This window comes from Microcebus murinus, chromosome 16, assembly GCF_040939455.1.
Source record: "Microcebus murinus isolate Inina chromosome 16, M.murinus_Inina_mat1.0, whole genome shotgun sequence".
Lineage (NCBI taxonomy): Eukaryota > Metazoa > Chordata > Mammalia > Primates > Cheirogaleidae > Microcebus > Microcebus murinus.
In genome coordinates this window covers 10,174,212-10,194,303 of record NC_134119.1, presented here as the reverse complement: position 1 = coordinate 10,194,303, position 20,092 = coordinate 10,174,212, and positions in this window count along the sequence as shown.

Genomic DNA, 20,092 nt, shown 5'->3' with positions numbered 1-20,092 from the left:
TCTGCTGAAATGGGGGAGAGCACATCTTCCCTCTGAAGAATCGTTTAGGGGTTCAATGACCTGACCGTGTGGCCATCCCTGACACAGCAAGGGCGCACGGGTGCCCTCAATACTTGTTTGCTCTTTGCTCTAGACCAGGGCAAACTTGTCCATATGGGGTCAAATAATACACATGTTGGCCTTTGGGGGCAACATGGTCCCCGCCCGTCACGCTGCTCAACTCCGCGTCGTTGTGGGGGGGCAGCAATTTGCGAGGCAGACACGGGTGCAGCTGGGTGCCCATAGGACGCCACTTACAGAATCAGGCAGTGGCCGGGTTTGGGCTGCGGGCTGATCCCAGGCCTGTACCCACGGAATGTTTGGGTGCCACTTCTGTCCACTCAGCTGGATTAAAACCTCCTCAGAGTCCCATGTTTTACCATCATAAATGGGGAAGAAGAGGGTTACAGACGGTGTCCGGAGCAGGCAGCCCCATAGGCAGTGGCTGGAGATGCTGATGTATCTGCAAAGCGTAACTCTGTCTGCAGCCAGCTGCCTTCAGGGACCCGTTCGGGGACAGAGGAGCAGAGCTGCTAATGACCACGCTCAGGGAGGATGACCAGGCTCAGGGAGGATGACCAGGCTCAGGGAGGATGACCATGCTCAGGGAGGATGAGCTCAGGGAGGATGACCACGCTCAGGGAGGATGACCATGCTCAGGGAGGATGACCACGCTCAGGGAGGATGACCATGCTCAGGGAGGATGACCAAGCTCAGGGAGGATGACCACGCTCAGGGCGGATGAGCTCAGGGAGGATGACCACGCTCAGGGAAGATGACTAAGCTCAGGGAGGATGAGCTTAGGGAGGATGACCACGCTCAGGGAGGATGACCACGCTCAGGGAGGATGACCACGCTCAGGGAGGATGAGCTTAGGGAGGATGACCACGCTCAGGGAGGATGACCAAGCTCAGGGAGGATGAGCTCAGGGAGGATGACCATGCTCAGGGAGGATGACCACGCTCAGGGAGGAGACAATGCAGGCGAGGTGGGGTCAGGTCCCTGTGCTGGGGACCAAACCTTCAAGCCAGCAGGTAGCACGTCCCCGGCGCTTCTGAGCCTCCTCGCCATTTCATGGGGGAACCCCAGTTTCTCTCTTGTGCTTATTTTCCAAAGTTCTCTTGTCCATCCTCACCCCCCCCCCAGAAAAAAGTTATCTTCTAGCAAGCTGACTGCAGCCCTGGAGTTGCTAATTTCGATGAAAATGCTATCTGCATTCAGCCACTCCTGCTGCATGTTGTCGAATTTCCCTTTTAAATTTTGGTGGTGGATGTGGGAGAAGCAGAAAGAGAGGGACGGGAAGGGAATTTGAGATCACAAACTGGCAGCCTGCAGGGCAGCTTCTGCCTGAGGACAAGTTTCCATATGCACAGGAAGGGGCTGGCTGCCTGAAAAAATAAAATAAAATTGGGTTCCCCCGCAAACATCCATCTTTTGAGCTTCTGAGAAATTGGAAGCCCGGGGACCCTGGGACTGGCTTCCCTGGGGCAGAAAGTGATGGGTGGGCGAGAGCGAGGGGGCTGCCCCTGCGGTGGGGTGCACGCTCTCCAGCCGCCAGCACCCACCCACCCTCGTCTCACATCCAGTCTGCGTCCCCTACAGGGCCGGGCGGGCGTTTGGGTTCAGAAGTCTGCATCCCTAAATGAGGTCTTTCTGTGGGGGCAGCACTGCATGGGAGACAAGGCAGTGGCCTGGCTGAGGCCACCCGGGCCCTGGAGTAGCCTCCTGCCCGGCCTTCCTGCCTCCGAGCTTGTGGAGAAGATGGCGATGTACCTGCAAAGTGTCACCTCTGTGTCTCCTTGCTGCCTGTTCTCCACAGCACGGAGTGGGTGGAGGAATCGGCCCGGCATGCTGAGCTCGTCCGCTACTGTGGGGCTCCACCCCCTCTGCTGCTCCCCATCACTTTTTGGACAGAGACCCCAAACCCTGAGCAGGGCCCTGGGGAGCCTGGTCTCCCTGCCCACCTCCCAGGCGCCTTCCTCTCCTTGCTTCGTGGTGAGCCGCTTTCAGTTCCTTAAACTGCTTGGTAACCTCGTTTCGTGCCTTTATAAACCCAGGTTTTAAATGCGCAACGTTGCAGAGACACAGGCCTTTCAGCTGGGGCTGGGCTGAGCTGGAGTTGACAGAAATTCACAACAAGCAAAAGGGCTGCTTATTTCTCTCCTGTTTCTGTCCGAGCGTGGGCGCCCGGGGCTGGGAGGTTACGGCAGTCCCTGGGTGTGGGGGACTCAGACCGTCTTGTCGCTCTGTTGGGTGCGCTCGGCCTCTGATCCAATGGGGCAGCAGGTGAATTCCAGGCCCGAGGGGCGTGTGCACGTCAGGTCTTGCGGAGGGTCCTGCAGGAGGCCTGGCGACTCCGCTTCCCACTGATCCTGGCCGGCAGGACGCCGCAGGGCTGCGCCAAGCCACAGGGAGGCCTGGGCAACGGGGTCTCTGTTCCTGGAAGCCCCATGTCAGCCAGAGTCCAGCGCTCTGTTACCAGTGAAGGCACAACAACTCCTCTGTACCCGCAGGAGACCCCGGTAGGCTCTGTGTTCTGTGCCCAGCGGCATTGTTATGAGCAGGATTTGGATTCGGAATCATCTCCCACCAAAGCTGTGCTGTTAACTCCTTTGCTACGTTGCTTTCTGACGTGCAGCACACACAGTAGGGATTTAATAAATGCTCACAGAGGAATGAGGTATAGATTTGGGGCTTGCATGCTCTTGGGAAACGTAGGGCTGTGAGTACAGGCTGCTCCATTCTTTTTCTTCAAAAAAGAATACGGATGAATCTTGCAATTTATAACATATTAGAACTGGAGGGAATGGCTCTGCTTTTCCTAACTTAATTGACCATGTCAGGTATGAGGCCCATATCATACAAAGCGCACATTTTAAGCATGCAGTTAGAGGAGTTTTGACAAATGCAAACACTCTCGTAAGTACCATCTCAATCAAGATGCGGAACATCTCCACCACCCCAGAAAGTTCCCTTACGTCCCTTCGTGGGCAGCTCCCATCCCCCACCCCAACCAGGCAGTCACTGATCCATTTTCTGTTGTCGTATGTTAATCTTGCCGGTTCTCAAACCGCGTATAAATGGGCTCTTACCATCTGGGCTCTTCACGTCTGGCTTCTTCAGTTCAGCACCACCACATGGTGCATTTTTGCTCATGTCAGCGGTGATGTCCTTTCCTATTCCTGAGTAGCCCATGCTGTGACCAGACCTCGGACTGTTTATCCATTCACCTGTTGATGGTAGTTTGGTTGTTTCCAGTTACTGGCTATTCTAAGTAAAGCTGCTGTGAGTATTCACGTACAAGCCCTTTTCTGTGTGTGTGTGCGGACGTACATTCTCATTCTCATTCTTGTGTCTAAATGCTTAAGAATGGAATTGCTTGGTCACGTGATAGGTCTATATTTACCTTTACAGTCAACTGCTAAGGTGTTTTCCAGAGTGCATTTACCCTTCACGCTCCCACCGGCAGCGTGTGCAAGTTGCAGTTGCCCGGCGTCTTCACCCGCACTTGGCGTTGCCAGTGTTTCCTTTGAAACTTTCGGCGTTCTAATGTATGTGTGGTAGCATCTCATTGTGCTTTTAGTTGGCACTTCCCTGCTGACTGAGGGTGTTGAGCATCCTTTCCCGTGTCTACTGGCCGTCGGCACGTCTTCTTTTTTGAAGACGTGTCTGTTTGAATCTTTTGTTCATTCTATTATTGGGTTTTTGTCTCACTGAGTTGCACGTATTTATCATCAATATACATTCTGCACACAAGTCCATCGTCGGATGAGTGTGTTGTGAACATTTTCTTCCAGTTTGCGTCTTGCCTTTTCATTTTTTTTTTCCATGGGATCTTTGGACTAGCAGAAGGTTCTAATTTTGATTAAGATAAATTTACCCGCTTTTTCTTTTGTGGTTGGTACTTTCGTGTTGTGTTTTTAAAACATGCTACGCACCTGCTGTGTAGATCGTCCGGAAGTGTTTGTTTGAGTGGTCGAATTCCTTCGGAGCAGCCGTAGCTTGCCAAGTCTCTGAAGACGTGACCTCCACGGACCATCTCTGGTTATTCGGGGACCGTTTTGTACGGAAGCTCCCTGCCCTGGCCCCTCACACACAAGGACCCAGGCTGATGGGTCATAATCAGCGTGTGTGTGCGTGTGTGTGTGTGTGTGTGTGTGTGCACGCGCATGATTGAGGGGAAAGCTAGGTTCTTCTCTTTGCCAAAGCACTAGGGGAAAAAACACAAGCAAATGGTTTTATATTCACTGGGTGAAGATTCTGCAGGCGCCTTCTCGGCCTGATATTCTTGGGAAAAGTTGCTTCATAAATATTGAATTGCGCCGTTACCTTCTGCGCTGGCCGCCGGCGACTGCTTCCTAGAAATGAATCCGGAGCCGTGCGGTAATTACCCCTGGAAGTGTTCATTCAAGTCTGAGAGCAGATTAAATAATGAATAGGAATGTCATTTATTCATTCCAATTTAGAATCCATGTCTCATTATTTTTCTGGATGAAATTGAATGTCAAGAGGGGGAGAAAACTCGAGGGAAGGGGTGACGTGGGGATGCAACGTGAGGAAGGGTGGGTCACTCGTACCGCAGGGTCGTGGACAGGGGGCGCAGGTGGGGAGCAGTCCTCGCCCCCTCCCCAAGGACTGAGCCTGGCTGCAGGGCTGTGAGGACAGACTGGGTGGGGCAGGCAGAGTCGGGGCTGTGCTCACTGGTTTTCTTTGTCCTTGCTCCGGGGCCATTACCATTTCTCACCTTTTTCCCTTAGAGAAAAATTATAAAATGTAGAAAAGCATTAAAGAGGAAAAAAGTTTATCCATTGTTCTGCCACCCAGAGACAAGCATTAACATTTTCTTTTCCCAGCTTTTTTCCCTATGCTAAGCTTTCTCTTAAACATAACTTGAGACCAGAGTATAAATACAGTCATCCCCCTGGCTGTGTGTGTTGGTTCACCCTTAGGACGCAGGCACTTTTGAACTGGATTGCAGGCACTTTATGAATGGCAAGCTCCACGGGCTCTTGGCCCCTCCTCTGTCACTGCACCCCCGGTGCCCGGCACGGCACCTGGCACAGGGCAGGCATCTGGTCGGCATGTGTTGGATGGATGGATCACTTTTAGTGCCTGAGTACCAGTTCGTAACAACAGCAGCCAAGAACAGAGGGTGCTTGTGGGCTGTCAGACACATGCTAAGAGCTTTACAGGGTCCACCTCATTAACCTCCTAGGAGACTTACTCTTTTAGTGGCTGAGAACACAGACCCCTGAGCAAGTCTGGCAGTGCAGTGTCACATGCTTTAGAGCCAGACTTCCTGAGTTTGCATCCTAAGATCCATTGCTTTTTAGCTGTGCAACTTAGGGTAATCATTTAACCTCTCTGAACCTCACTTTCTTCAGGTATAAAAAGACTCTAGTAATACCTTCCTTGTAGGATTGTCAAAAGAATTTGGTGAAATAACTCAGATTGGGACCTGGCAAAGAGAAAGTTTGGAACTGTTAGCAATAATTACTGTTCTTCATTATCTGAGTGACCTTGAACAGGTCATTTTGCTTCTGAAACTTAGTTACCTCATCTGGAAGATGGGGAGAGTAGTTGCGATAATTTAAATGAGATAGGCCATGTAAAGACCTGAGCCCAGAGTCTGGCACATCTTATGAGCTCAACAAGGAATAGTTGTCTCGGGAGGCTGAGGCAGGAGGATCACTTAAGCCCAGGGAGTTGGAGGCTGCAGTGAGCTGCGATCACGCCACTGCACTCCAGCCTGGGCAACAGAGTGAGACCTTGTCTCTAAAAAACAAAAAAAATTAAAAAAAAAAATTTTTTTTAAGTTATTCACATTTTCTCAAATAGCAAGATCTATCTAGCTCTTACTCCTTCTTCAAAACTTATCCCAAAGGTCACCTCCTCCATGTGGCTTCCTTGAGTTCTTTTCTCCGCCTGCCCCCTCCCCCCGCCCCCACTTCTCTTCCATATTCCTCCAATGCTTTGTGCTGTCCTCTAACATGGCACTTCCCATGCTGCCCTGTAATCTGCGTTTTCGCTTGTTGTGGTCCCCACACCCCAAACACTTTGAAGCCAGGGACCACCCATCCTTCACCCCTGTACCCTCAGACTCCAGAGTCTGGCACATGGTGGGCGCTCAACAAAGCATTTTTGGAGTGAAAGCATGATTGGGGCCGTTGGATTGTGGGGGCAGATTATGGGGGGGCAGATTGTTGGAGGGGCAGATTGTGGGGGCAGATTGTGGGGGAAGATTGTGGGGGGCAGATTGTGGGGGCAGATTATGGGGGGACAGATTGTTGGAAGGGCAGATTGTGGGGGGCAGATTGTCAGAGGGGCAGATTGTGGGGGCAGATTATGGGGGGGCAGATTGTTGGAGGGGCAGATCGTGGGGGCAGATTGTGGGGGCAGATTGTGGGGGCGGACAGACGGAGGACGAGCGTTTCTGTGGCGTCATCTCTGAGGGGAGATGCTAACGGAGTATCTGGAAAAATTAGCTGCTTGTTATAAATTCCAACTCTGGTCATGTTTGGCCAATCCGTCTTTTCCTGACTTAATTCAAAATTGGGTGGGAGGGAAAGAAATCTGTCTGGGTGAGTCCCAGTTAACAAGCTGTAATGATGCGCTGCGAGGCGTGTAGCTCCAAGCTACACGCCAGTTTGCAGGGAGGGAGGGCAGGAGTGGCGAAGTGACTGCTGGATGCTGGGCAGGGGCTGAGGAGGGACAGAGGGAGAGGATTCTGGGCTTTCAGGCATAACTTGCGTACGGTACAGTGCACCCATTCCACCTGTGCACCTTGGGCTTTGATGAATGCGTGCACTTGTAACCACCACCAGGATCAACACGTAGCTCCCGTCTGTGGCTGCCAAAGGTCTCTTTGTTCCCCTTAGTAGTCACCCTTCCCACCCCTGCCCTGACAGCCATTGACGCTCTTCCGGTCACTAGGGGTCGATTTTGCCTGTTTTAGGGTTTCATATACATGCTGTCATACAGAACGATCTCTGTATCTGGGTTCCTTCATTCAGCATAAACCCTTTGGAAATCTGCGTCATAGTTTAAGGTGAGATTTAATCCTGTTTCATCCACATACCAACCCCTTCCCCCGATAATCCAGTGCAGGGTGTGTTGGCCGTGTGGTATGCTCTTAGGTCGATTTTTCGATAGCTGACTTAAATGAGCTCTCTCTCCCCCAGCAGCGCTGGCTGGGGTGCTGACGGTGCTATTTAAAAACTCCCACGTAATGAGTTTTTTACCATGTTTAACAAGCCTCTGCTTTACACAATTTATTCTATTATCACAGCCCTCATCTGAGTTAGGTGTAATTGTCTCCGTTTCAGGAAAAAGAAGGAAACTAAGGCTCAGAGAGGTTGAGCAACTGAGCTACCGTCACACAACTAAGTAGTGGCAGAACCAGAGTTCGAACCCAGGGCTTTGACCGTAGAACTGTGCAATGACCTCTCTGCTACAGGGCCTCATGGGGGGACTGCTTTCTTCATCTATACCCAGAATATCCCCTTCTTACAGCCCCTAGTGTATTGTTTCATTGTCTTTTCCCCCTTGTCAGCTTGGCTTTTTCATGGCAAATGACAGAATCCTCTGTAGCCATTTAAGCAGGAAGAAAATGTATTAAAGGAGATTAGAAAAAAAAGATTAGGTAGTTCACAGTGTCCCCAGGAGAGCCAGAGTCATCCTGCAGGCTGTGCCACCGGCAATACAGCTAAAATTCCACTGAATACCACACCTCCCCGGAATTAGATTCTTTGGGGGCAGAGTCTTCAGTTGCTCACTTCTGACTGAAATATCTCGTGGAGCTATCTGATTGGTGGGGCCTGTGTCACATGACTAGGCTCTGGGTACAAGGGATGCTGGGAGAATGAGTCTTGCTAGGAGAATTTTTTTTTTCTGTGTTCTTAATAATGTCTTTGGTTTTGGTGTCAGGGTCACGCTGGCCTCATGAAGTGAGTCAAGAAGTATTCCCTTTTATTCTATTTTCTGGAGGAGATTGTATAGAATTGGTATTATTTTTTCTTTAACTGTTTGGAAGAATTTGCTAGTAAAACCATCTGGGCCTGGAGTGGTTTTTTTCTTTTCCTTTTCTCTCTCTCTCTTTTTAAAACAATCTACCCAAGATAGTATTTCATCTTTTCTGTTTTTGGAAGATTTTTAACTGCACATCTGATTACTTCAATAGACACAGGACAATTCAGGTTGTCTGTTTCTTCTTCAGTGAGTTTTGATAGTCTGTATCTTTCAAGGAATTGTTCCAATTTCATCTAAGTTGAATTTATGGACATGAGTTGGTCATAGTTTTCCTTATTATGCCTTTATGCCTGTGGCTTCAATAGTGATGTGCTCTCTTTCATTTCTGATTTTCCTTGTTTGTTTCCTTTGTCTTTTTTCTTGGCCACTCTTGCTAGAGATTTGTCAATTTTATAAATCTTTTCAAAGAACCAACTTTGGTTTTATTATTTTGTCTCTATTCTTTTCTGCTTTCAATTTCATTGATTTCTGCTTTAGTCTTTGTTATTTATTTCCCACTGCTTGCTTTGGATTTAATTTACTCTTTCTAGTTTATTGAGGTGTTGGGAGCTTTGGTTACTGATTTTAGCTTTTTCTTCTTTTCAAATATAAGCATTTTAATGCTACAAATCTTCATGTAAGCTTTGTTTTAGCTGCATTCCACAAATCTTGATATGTTTTATTTTCATTTTCATTCAGTCCAAACAGTTTTTAATTTCCCTTGCTATTTCCTCTTGAGTCTCAATGAGTTGTTTAGAAATGTATTGTTTAATTTTCAAATATTTAGGGATTTTTCAGATATCTCTCTCTTACTGGTTTCTAGTTTAATTTTGTTAGGATTCAGGGACATAATTGTTATTCTTTTGATTTCTTAAGGTTTGTTTTATGGAACAGATTAGGGTATATCTTGGTAAAGTGTTTCATGCACACTTGAGACAAATGTGCATTTTTCTGTTGTTGGGTAAAGCGTTCTATAAATGTTAATTAGGTCCAGTTGGTGGGTAGTATTGTTTAGGACTTCTATAATATATCAGTCCTGATTTTCTGCTTACTTGTTTACTAAAAAATTAGCAAGAGAGGAATGTTGAAGTATCCAACTTCAGATCAATGGATTTGATTATTCCTCCTTTCAGTTCTATGACTTTCTGCCTTGTGTGTTTTGATACTCTGTTGTTAGGCACATACACATTTAGAATCGTTATGCCTTCTTGCAGAACTGACACCTTTACCATTATGCAATGCCTTTTGCATTTATCTTTATCCCTGAAACTTTGTTCTAAAGTCAGCTTTGTATGAAATAAATATAGGTTCTCCAGCTCTTTTTCTTTTGGTTGGTGTTCGTGTATCTTGTAACCCTGACATGCCTACCAAAGAGGCCCTAAGGGGGAACAGAGGGAGAAATCTCTTTTTCTAAACGTTAAACAGCCCACGCGTTTGCAGTGGTGTCAGCTCACAGAGTCTCGCCCACTGCAAGACGGGACTCTGGAAGGTGGGTCCCCAGGGAAGCTCGGCGCTTTTGGTAGAGCCAGCACCTGCAGGAGATCCAGGGCCACCTGCAGACACTGTCTGCCTGTGGTTAGACTTCCCAGAGTGGGACAGGAGCGGTGGGTGGCCGGTGTGGCTTTGGATGCTGCTGTTCCCTGGAAGTTTGATCACGCTGCCTTTCCAGCCTCTCCTCACCATGGAGACCACTCGGCCCCCTCGGACCTCAGCTTTTAAAGTGGCACATGGTGTCTGTGCCAGAGGAAGAGTAGAGGATTTAGCTGTAGGTGCAACATTTTAAAAAGAAGCCCAGTTATAATCTCCACTGCTGAGTAATTGCCGGGTGGGCTACGAGGGGAGGGGACAGATTCCAAGGTCCCACAGGAAAGACACATGCAGGCAGCCAGGAGCCAGGTCATGGCCCCGGAGGAGCCAGGGCAGACGTGCACCTCAGCATCCGGCCGCCTCATAATTATTGCTATTCTTTTGGAGTTTCAGCCTCAACAAGGGTGCAGAGGGTGGGAGGGAGGGGCGGGCTGTTACCAAGGTACTCGTCTATATTTGGTCACCAAGAATAGCCTTCCGATTGTAATTGAATATAATTGGAGCCAGAGTCAAGCTGGCTGGCCGGAAGTTGCTGAGTGTCCAGCTTCAAAGCCATGGGGTGGGGGGTGCAGGAGGGTGGGGGTTGACAGAGCGGGGAAGAAGGGCTCTTGTCACCGCCAGCTCTGCCCTCCCTGGTTGTGTTGCAGTAAAACCTAGGATCAGACAAGCCTGAATTTAAATCCCACCTACTAGCTGAGTGACTTTGCCGTTCTCTGCCTCAGTTTCCTTATCTGAAAAATGAGGATAATAACGTGTATTTAGAGCATGGTTGTGAGGATTACGTGAGCTGACCCATGTGAGTTATCTTCCTTCCGTGCTTCCTACCCCAAGGGTGGTGCCTAGACCAGCGGGGTTAGCTTCTTCCTGGGAAGTTGTAGGAAATGCAAACTCATTCCCCGCCTGCAGCTGCCTTTCAGCAAGATCGCAGGGATGCCTATACATGTTGAACTTTGAAACATACCGTCTTATGTCATCTCCATCCTTCCACGCTGAGCCCATTACATTTTAAAGACAGTTGAGTTTTCTGTGGTCCCTTTCTTGCATTCGCTAAGGGTTTTCCCTACACCCACATAAACAATGCTCAAAACACAGAGCAGTTCCGGGATGGCAGTTCCTTGGACTCTGAGGAGCTCTGACTTCTACCTGGAGTATTAAGGCTCAATTCCCTCCTTCCATCCACTGGCCCAAACTCTGAAAAGTCAGGGTCACTTTGTGCATCCATTGACATTTGTTAACATTTGTGAATAAATAGCTTTTGGTGACTCAGATCTTATTTTTCAAATGCACCTAAGGGAGCCAGGCATTTAAAGAAACCCCATGGTGAACACTTCTGCAAAGCAAATAATTGCCAGCTAATTCATCCATTTTACAAAGCTCAATTTTTGCATATTATGATTGCAGAACAAAGCAGGTTGAGCTGTTGGGAGCGTTAGTTCTTAATTAGCCATGCTCAGAATAATTATTTTTTTGTCATGCACGAAATAGGTCTCTTTTCACAGTCTTGGTGGGACATCAGAATCACCTGTAGAGCTTTTCTTTTTTTACTTTTTAAGTACATAAATCATAAGTGTACAGCTTGATGATATTTACATATGTATACATCTGTATAGATCAAGATGTGGAACATTTTAGCAGCCCTGAGAACTCTTTCATGTCTCTTCTTAGTCAACAATACCTCCCCAGAGGGTATCGTCTCTCTGACTTCTATTGCATAATTTTTTTTCTGTTCTTGAATCTAATATAATGGAATCATACAGTATTCTTTCATATTTGGCTTTTTATGTTGTTGTCCGCCATTATTTCTGTGGTTCACCCATGTTGTTGCATGTGGTAGTGGTGGTTTGTTGCTATTCCATTATATAGGTATATAACACCTTATCTGCCCATTCAATGTACTTGGACATTTGGGTTGTTTCCAGTTTCATGCTATTACAAAGAGAGTTGCTATGAACATTATTTTGCACGTTGCGGTGAACTTAGGTGTGTATTCTGTCGAGTGCGCATCCGGGGATGGGACTTGTTCATGCTCAGCTTTCACATACGCTGCCAAATAGCTGCCCAGAGTGGGCGTAGAGTTTACAGCTCCCCTGTCACTAGAGAATTCCAGTTGTCATGGGAAGAGCTTTTCGCAATTACAACTTCCTGGACTCTTCCTCAGACTTCCAGAGCTGGGCTCTCTTAGGGGTTAGGGCTTGGGAAACTATTTTCATATCGAACCCCAGTGGTTTTGAAGATGAATTCAATATGAGAAGCAGTCAGTCTCGAATCACCCGGCAGCAGTCTAAGAATGTGTTAATCATCCCCTCTCAAAACAAAATGAAAAGAGAAAGTGCACCGTAACGGACTTAACCTGGAATTTTGTAATCTGGGCAGAGGATGTATGTCTGTTTTTGTTTCCTGGTTTGTTTAGTGTTCTTGAGCTGCATTGCTCGTGAGGAGGGAGGTGCATTGCAGCTTGTCAGTGCTCAGATCTTCATCAGGCCCTGGAGCTGCTATTTTCAGGGTACGGAGGGGCCCCCACCTTCCTGCTCCCCAATATAGGTTCATAGTGTGGATGATAGCACCATTAGCAGTTCTCTCCTTTGGATTAGGCCCAGCCTCTCTGAGCTCTTAAAACGTGAGCAGCCTTCAGAGGGGCCCCCACCTTCCTGCTCCCCAATATAGTTTCATAGTGTGGATGATAGCACCATTAGCAGTTCTCTCCTTTGGATTAGGCTCAGCCTCTCTGAGCTCTTAAAACGTGAGCAGCCTTCAGAGGGGCAGCCTCCGGAGCCACCTGCGCGGGTGTTGGGAAGTTGACGAGAAGGCGCCCGAGCGCCTGGGGAGCCTGTGCGCGTGTTGGGCACGGGAGACGCAGGTTGTTTCTGGTTGTTACAATAAGGGGGTGCTGCTGGCATTCAGAGGGCGGGGATTGGGGACGCTAAACATGCCACCTTGTGAGGGACAGTTCTGCACAGCGAAAATCTCTCCTGTCCCAAGTGCGCTCAGCGCCTTCCCTGAATAGCAGTGACCCTCCCCCTACGGTGGACGGAGACGGCCAGTTGCTAGCGCCCGAGCTGAGACCCAGAGCCGGGGCCCAATGTCGACTTTACTGTGTATTAGCTGCATGATAAGTGACAACTTCTCCACCTCCTCTGGGCCTCAGTTTCTTCATCTGGAGAGTGGGGAGAATAACACAATAGAAAATAGTACTGCTGGGGTGATAAGGAGACTGGAGCAGCGGTGAGGGAGGCAAAGTGCTTAGACGGGGTTCGTACACGCTGGCCCCGCTACTGTTACCAGCCCGAGTGCGAAAGACCAGGGTCCGGGATGAGGTTGAGAGGAAGGCAGGCAGAGAGGAGAGGCGGTCTGGGGTCCTCCTTGGCTGAGTGCCCTGCCTGGGGTTGGATGGGGCCGTGGTTACCCCATTTCTCAGAACCTGGTCCCCTGATCTCTACGGCTGTCTTGGATAAGGGAGTAATTAGTTGAGATGTTTCTGTTTTGGGGATATTTTTAATGAGACAAAACAGCTTGTTTTTACAAATATCAGTCCTTAGGCAAAAGAAAAATAATGAAAAAGGAAGGATTATTCAGGCCTCGGAAGTGGCTGCTCTGTGGAACTGCCTGCCGGAGCCCAGGCTCCCCGCCGACCCCAGAGCTTCCCGGAGGTCACGTCCAGGTCATCCGGATTCTCTGATGCAACGCCAGAAATTAGGTCTGAGCCTTTGTTTCTCTCCCTGAGCCCCAGAGAAGGGGCAGAGTGAAGACCCCGCGCGGCCTTGGAGGCTGCGTCTGGCGGGCGCGGAAGTCCCGGGAGACAGCCCGGGGTCAGCTCTCCTTTGAACAAGCAGGCGGAAACCAAGTCTGCAGATTTAAAGGAAGTCTCGTCTTCTTAATTTTTGAACAAAAATCATTTCAATGTCTAAAGGGTTTTGTTTTTTTTTTTAATTTTTTCCCCATCGCCTTATTTCTAAATGGCTTCCTGCTGCAAGTGGTCTGTTCGTTTCCTCAATGGGCGTCCCCCCCATCGCACGGAGCCCACCCGCGCCCCCTCCCAGAGACACCGTCCCCTAAATCGCGGTTCCCTCCGCGGCCGACTCAGTGCTCCCCTTTAGAACGCGTTTTGTCAAGCCTTTTTTACCGTCACTAAACAGAGTCAGTAGGTAATAAAATCTACCTCTACACACGATTTCAAACGTGTGCGGGTGTGTGTTGCCCTGAGTGTGATGCACAGGGCAAATAAAATGAATTCCTAGTCAATCGTCACACGTGTCACTAGACACCCGCTGCTGTAGAGCTCTGTCGGAAGGTGAAAAGGGACACCAGCGCTGCCGCGCAGACGCAGTCCTGGGAACGCGGGGCCGCGGTGCCGGTGCGGAAGGGCCCGGAGGTGCGGCCGTGGCCACCAGCACGGCCGGCGTTGCGGTAGGTGGTGCGACTTTCCGAAACGGTGACTGTCACTTCTCTAAAGTTGCAAACAAAGAGAAGCCCGGTCTTCTCTCCATTTCTATTTACGTGGTAGTTACATCCTTGGAAAATCCAGAATTTGTTAAGGTGAAGCAAAAAATACTTTGAAAGATATGCAAATCAGTCCAGTTCTAGGCGCTCATCTCAAACAGGTTTTTCTCCTATGCGAAGGTCAGGTGGGACACTGTACAATGGTGCGGGGTTTGGGACAGTCCCTTTGGCTTGCCACAGGCCATCTGGCGTCCCTGTCCCCCGCAAGCACCAGAGAGCTTCCTGTCGTGTCAGCCTATACGTTCCTGGGTTTCCGGAATGTTCGCTCAGGCTGTGGGAGGGGAGCGGACGGGGGCGGGCAGGGCGCGAGTGGGAGTGGGGGCTTGAGCTGCTGTAGGCATCGGGGTGAGACAGATGGTAACTTCAGCTGGGATGGTGGCCGTGGAGACATGGATGGAGCCTGGAGGTGGCGCCTGGAGGGCTCGGATGGGACGCGCGGGAGGCGGGCGAAGGATGGGAGATGCCAAGGAGAACCTGCGGGCTCCACCTGCAGCAGCCGGGCGGCCCCACTCACTGCTACGGGGGAGGCTGGGGGCAAAGCAGGGAGGGACAGGAGGGCCCGTAAGTCAGCCCTGGACACCGTGGGCTTGAAATGCCTGTGAGCGATCGCGGCGGAAATGTCTAGTGTGCGCTTGGGTGTGTGAGTCTGGGCTTAGGACGGAGACAGAGCCGCAGAGACCCAAGTAGAAGTTTCGGGAAGGGGCGAGGCCTCCTGGGAAGAGGGAGAAGAAGGAAGGGCCCGGCCCTGATGAGCTCCGGCAGCTAGAGGTCGCGCGAGGTGAGCCCACCGGTCCCACTGCCGTTCGTAGACATCAAATCTCCTGACTCCGGGTTGAGCCCGGCGGCAGGTGTGATTGATTCCTCACTGCGCGTGCTGAAACCCGGCGCGTCCTCCCTGCGGGCCGAGAGGACCCTCTGCGTGCGGGGCATCCGCTGTCCAGAGTCGCATATTGATCATACTTAGCATTTTCCTAGCGCAGTTGGAAGCAACATGAAGCCAAGTTGTGTCTGCCACTTGTTTCCCCAGCCCTGGTGACGTTCAGAAACCCTGAGTAAGGGCCGATGACTGGGACTAAGCTGGAATCCTTCCACGTTGAGATGCCAGAGGGAGCGCCAGCCGGGGTCACGAAAGGCCCCAAATTCGCTTGTTTTGGTTCCTCCTGCATGGGGAGGAAATGCCGCCCGATTTAATTTCACAAGCCTGCAATATCATGATGTTTCAAAAAGGAAGAGAACTCTCTTGTTTTGGAGTCTTAAAGGTCTAGGTCCCTGATTTAACGGGGTATTATGAGATTCTGCGATAGAAAACGTACGAGTCAACTATTGCCACGATGCTACTGCATAGCAAACGCTCCCTAAATCCAGTGGCTTATAAAAACGATCATTTATTCTTGCTCCGCATGTCTGTGGGTTGCCTGCCCAAGGCCGAGTCCCTTTGGCCTTGGCTCCGCGCTGCATTCCTTTTGGACCGGTGGCTCCCTGGAGGTGCACGTCCCGTGACATCCCATGGCAACGGCAGTGACAAAGCCCAGAAGCGCCGGCCTCTGCTTGTGTCCCGTCCACCCGAGTCCCACGGCTGAGCCCAAGGTCAAAGGGTGGGGAAGTCCTCCCTCCTCTAGAGGGGACAGCCAAGTCACATGGACAGAGGGATGGCGCTGGGCTGAAAACCATGATGTAGTCTACAAGAGGAAGGGATTGCGGATTCCCGGCAGACCGGGACCAGGCAAGGCACGACCAACAGTTAAAGACTGGCTCGCATGGATGTGGGGGTATTTTGAGCGAATAAAGATATAAGCATGTTCTTCACATTCACAAGACATATATGATCTATCCCATTTTTTCTAGGAACATGTGGCCCTCAATCTTACATTTTCCCACTTCCGATGGAGACGTGGGTACGGGGAACGAAGTCAATCCCTTGAGAACAGTGGCGGCATTGCCGCAGGCAGCGCTAGAGGGCAAGAAGGAGCAGCGGGGCCTGTGGCTGGCGGATCACTCACGCCGTGTCTGGTCGCCGTGCGCTGTTGCTTGAGTTCAGCCCATCGCTGTCAAAGGGGAGTGCAGGCTCGGCGTGGCCTGGTCTTTGAGACATCAAGAGATGCTAAAAATCCAGATTTTTATGTGAAATTTTCTAACTTTAAAATACTGAAGAAATAGACCACTGACAACCACTATCTTGTAACTTCTATTCTCTTAAGTTTTGATTTATAAGGTTGGTGAGAACGGGGACAGGCCTTTTTTTTCTTTTCTACTCCTAAGTGGCCACCCAGAGGAGAGTGGTTTCTGGATACATCCTTGAGGTCCCAAGAGCCAGTTTCCCCACAAGGAGTGAGGTCAGTACATTTAAGGATGCTAGCACTCTTCCCTCCAGCTCCTCTTGCTTCCACAAAAATCCAATTCAATTTAAACTGCGAGACAGAGTGAGTCCTAATTACTATATTTATAAAAATTATATACAATTAGAGCAGGGCTTCAGGAACCAGGCCAATTTCCCCCCAGAATGTACACTGAAAAGCGCATTTTAGAAGGACAAAAGATGCTTCTTGGTAGGGCTATAATGTGACACCTTGACAGGGCCGATTTTGGTCATTTGTTTGCAGGAGGCTGAGTATAAGTTCTTCCTGAGCTCCTTGCTCTTGCTTGGACCCAAAGCACTATAAAAAACATATCAGGATTTCTGTCTGGAGATGATAATAGAGTGGTTGTATTTCCTGAGCCACAGGCAGGGCACGTGGTTAGCTGAGGGTCTGCGTGCACCTCATGCATCTGGGAGGCGGTGTGGGGTTAGAGACCCACAAAAGTGGATTTGGGAATGAGAGGGAGAAAGAAGTGCTACCTAGTGGTGGGCTGGCCAGGTGGCCCCAGACTCCCAGGTCCTCCCCAGGGTATGTGACCTCTTGGGAGAGGTGGGGGACAAAGCTCTGCTGGTGGAGGGTCAGGTGGCTTGGGTTTCCAGTTCCTCTCTGGGAACTCAGGCTGGCCCCGTGAGAGGGAAGGGGCCAGAGACCCAAGGGCCCACGTGGCCTTCTTCTCAAACCCAGATCTCGGGGCTTACCGGTTTCCATGCAAGGTGGAGCCCACAAAACTTTCACCCAAGCCAGACCCTTCAGAGCCAGAAAGCAGATTTCTCCTGAAGCTGAGCTCGGTTAGGGCTGCAAGCAAGACCCTGCCTTTATCCACCTGTGTATCCCACCTCTCTACCCTGGCCCTGGCAATTCATAGTTCGACTTGCTGTCCCTGGACAGGCTGTGGCCTCATATTTTGAGGCCTTTGCATGGTTTGTGTCCTCTGTTGGGGATGTCATCTCCTCCCCTGTCCCTTGGTTGAGACCTAGTCGCTGTGCTCTTATCTGGGGCACCTTCCCTGCTGCCCACCCCATGCAGAACCTGGGCACACACAGCAATGGCTTGTTGGCAGTCAGCCTTCCCTGTCAGAGCCTCAGAGTAGCAATGGCTTGAGCTACGTGTGTTCATTTTCTCCGTCTTTCATATCACACATGTAAGTAGTCCTGGCTGGTCTGTCCTCCTTGGTGCCTGCTAACCCATTGTGCCACCATTCCTAAGGGTTCTTATGTGTGTGGACCTGGACACACTGCTAGGTTGGGGACTCCAGCCAGTGGGAAGGGGAAAGGAGGGAAGAAGAAGGCACGGCCCCTTTCCCTTCAGGGCACACCTGGACGCTGCACTCATTCATTCATTCATTTAACATATTTTCATAGAGTACTGTTCATATGCCAGGAACCGTTTCAGATACTGGGAATGCACTAGTGAACAAGACAAACGAAAATCCCTGCCAGTCTGGAGTATCCTATGGGAGACAGGGGATGCAGAGAGATCTTAATAAAATAAGGAAAATATGACACATATGCTGGGTGACATGAAACCAGCAGAAAAGAGGAAGCTTACGTCTTAGGGAGCTTCCAGTGCAGAGAAGGAGTTGTTTGCATTTAGTAAAAAACTGAATGGATTGTTCATTGTTGGTGACCACTGGGTGTAAGATTTGGCGAGGGTGTAACTGATGCCCTGGAAGCGCATGCTCGGTCCCTCCTGCAGGGGGCGCACCCGAGCTGCCTAAGGGACCGGCCCTGGGCTCCGACCGGTAAGCTGTTCCCCTTGGAGTCCTCTTGGCCGGGTGGACCACCCTCAGATCTTACTCTGAGCCTGGTGGTTCTTGCGGAAGGCAGTTTTCGTCTTTAACAATGAAAGATCCTTTTTCCCTAAGGGCTCGTTTCATTCATTTTTCAGGAGCAGAGGCTCATTTCTCCTTGCTTGGATTGAAGGCACTCTTGTCACTTCTGTTTTATTTCCTCATTCGAAATAGCCGGCAGTTCCCACTTTTAATTTTTCTTTTGTTCCCAGGCTGTACAGAGAGCTATCAGCTGTGTCACGAACTCTCCCAGTTTCTCCGTCCCATCACCCAGCCCCGCCGCCTCCCCTCAGCTATGACCTGGCAGCAGGAACGCCCACTTCCCGACAGGTGCACACAGTGATGTGTATACATCAGGTTGCCACATTCAGCAAATAAAAATCCAGGACGTCTGTGTCTAATGAGTTTGATAACAATTTTTAAAAGTGAAAGTATATCCCAAATATTGCATGGGATATACTTACATTAAAAAATTATGAATTTTTTGTATGAAATAGAAATTTACCTGGGTACCCTGTATTTAATCTGGCAGTCCGAATCTAAGGAGCTTAACAGAAGGCATGGCACACAGCCACAGTAAGGACAATGAGGAGGAGGAGGATGACCTCAGTTTTGATAAGTCCCTATCCTAGAATGGGAAGGGAGGTGGCTGTTCATAAGAAGGGTTTCCCAGAGTAACCGAGGCCTAGACTCGGTCTTCAAGGACTCCATTCATTTATTCAACTGATACTTATTGAGCAAGGACTGTGTGCCAGGCGCTGTTCCAGGTGCCGGGGATGTGGCAGTGAACAAAACAGGTGAAAATCGCTGCCCTCGTGGGCTTGAAGTATTTGTGTGGGAGACAGTCAGTGAAGACGATATGAAAAATACATAGCGTGTCAGATAAATGCCAGGGAGAAAATATAAGGCAAAAAAGCAGAATATGAAGCGCTGAGAGGAGTTGAAGGTTTGAGTGGGCGGAGAGGAAATGCTCACGGAGGAGTTGAGGAAGGTGGAGAGCTGGAGGTGGGGAAAGGAGCTGTGAGATATTTACAGGAAGATCCTTCCAGGCAAGGGAAGCAGCGGTCCAGCGGTCCTGCTGTTGGGCGCACCCGGCACGCCTGGGCCGCAGCGGGGAGGCCGTGGGGGGGGGGCAGGGAGAGAGGAGAGGGGGGCTGGGTCGTGTAGAACCACGGGGTCGGGGTCGGGGGTCGCTGCCGGGACTTGGAGGAATGGAGCCAGGGAGGCAGGCTTTGAGCAGAGTCATCTGATCTGCATTCAGATGGGACCCCCCCCCGCCCCCACCACGGCTGCTTGTGGAGGACAAAGGGTGGGGCAGGAGCCCAGCCCAGCGAGGGGGGACTGGGACAGTCGGGGCGGGAGAGGGCGGAGGCTGGGCCAGGGCAGAGGCTGTGGACACGTTGTGGAGGCTGTGTCCCACGGGATTTGCTGGTGCTTCCAGTCTGGAAAGACACGGAGACAGAGGGAGGAGAGGAGAGGACACTCTGAAGGCCAAGGTGGAGGAAGGGGGAAGACGCGATGGTCGAAGTGACCTTCGTTCAGCCGGGAAGCGCCTTCCCACGAGGGCGTGGCTTCTAGTGCACGCGGGACAACCTGCTGCTCCAGGGGCTCCATGGACACGCCTGCAAGCTGCTGCTCACTGGCGAGCCACTCCAAGATGAAGCTCTTCGAGCAACCACCCTCATCTCCTTGGCTCTTGAGTCGGCCATTTGGGCTAGGCTCGTTGGGGAAGGCTCGTCTCTGTCCCTCGAAGCACCAGCCAGGGAGGCTCTCCTGGGTCTGTTGTCAATATCCGGCCGGCAGGCTGGCGCTGGCC